This window comes from Microtus ochrogaster, unplaced genomic scaffold (genome assembly GCF_000317375.1).
Source record: "Microtus ochrogaster isolate Prairie Vole_2 unplaced genomic scaffold, MicOch1.0 UNK9, whole genome shotgun sequence".
Taxonomy (NCBI): Eukaryota; Metazoa; Chordata; class Mammalia; order Rodentia; family Cricetidae; genus Microtus; species Microtus ochrogaster.
The window spans coordinates 554,161-555,585 of record NW_004949107.1 but is presented as its reverse complement, the minus strand read 5'-3'; positions in this window follow the sequence as shown (position 1 = coordinate 555,585).

Sequence of the window (1,425 nt, the reverse complement as noted above, 5' to 3'; positions counted from 1 at the left end):
GCAGGCCTTAGAACAGCTGTTATTGGAGCAACTAGATGCTCACCATATTGAAGAATCAACCAGCCCTTGGAATTCTCCTGTATTTGTTGTTAAAAAGAAATCTGGAAAATTTAGAATGGTGACAGATCTAAAAGCTGTTAACAAAGTAATTCAACCTACAGGCCCTCTATAATCTGGATTTCCTCTGCTCTGCTACCAAAGGATGGCCTCTTATAGTTATTGATTTAAAAGATTGTTTCTTCCCTATACATTGATAAGAAAAAAGACAAAGAAAATGTTGCCTTCACAGTGCCTACTTATAATAATTCTTAGCCTACTAGGAGACTACCTACAGGGAATGCTCAGTAGCCCCACCCTGTGTCAATACTTTGTCATTCTGCCATTGGAAATAATATGTAAGCAATTTCCTAAATCTATAAGGTACTATTACATGGATGAATTTTTGCTATATGATTCAAACACAGGAACTTAAAAAGAATGTTTGAAGAAGTAAAAAAAAAAGTTTTTGCTTTATTGGGGTTTCCAATTTGTTTCTGAGAAAAAATACAAAGAGGAGATTCTGTCAATCACGCAGGTTATAAAATATGTTTACAGAAAATTGGAACACAAAAGGCACAAATTAGGAGGGACCGATTGTGGACTCTTAATGACTTTCAAAGATTGTTAGGAGACATTTCCAGTCTACGATTGGCTGTTGGGATAACACCTGATCTAATAATTTATTTAAACAAAACCTTAGATGGTGACAAAGACTTAAATAGTCCCAGGGAATTAATAGCCGAAGCTGAGAAAGAATTGACTGTCATTGAAAAGAAATTACAGGAAGCACATGTGGATGGGTGAATCAGAGAAGTAATTGCATTCCATTCATATTGCCTTCCAGAATTTTCCCTACAGGAATTTTAATGCAAAGGGAAGATGTTATCTTAGAATGGATCTTTTTACCACATAGAGAGTGTAAAAAATTAAAAAGTTATGTCGAAAAGATACCTGAATTAATTAGAAAAGGAAAATTGAGACTTTGTCATTAACAGAAATAGAACCAGCAAAGATTATAGTGCTATTTGCTACTGATGAAATTAAAAAATTATGGTAAGAAAATGAACCCTGGCAATGAACTTGTGTTATTTTTTTAGGAGAGATTAATAGCAATTATTCCAAAAAATGATAGAATTAACCTTTTAAAGAGAACTACTTGAATCCTTTGCTACATTGTACATGATACACCAATAACTTGAGCTCGTACATTGTATACTGATGCAAATAATCAGGAAAAGCTACGAACCAGAAGATTTAAGTAAGGTGGAACAAAGCTGTTGATGTAGGTGGGTCTCTATCTGTTGTTTCGTTGGTTAATAAAGAAACTGCCTTGGCCCTTGATAGGACAGAAAATTAGGTAGGAGGAGTAAACAGAACAGAATGCAG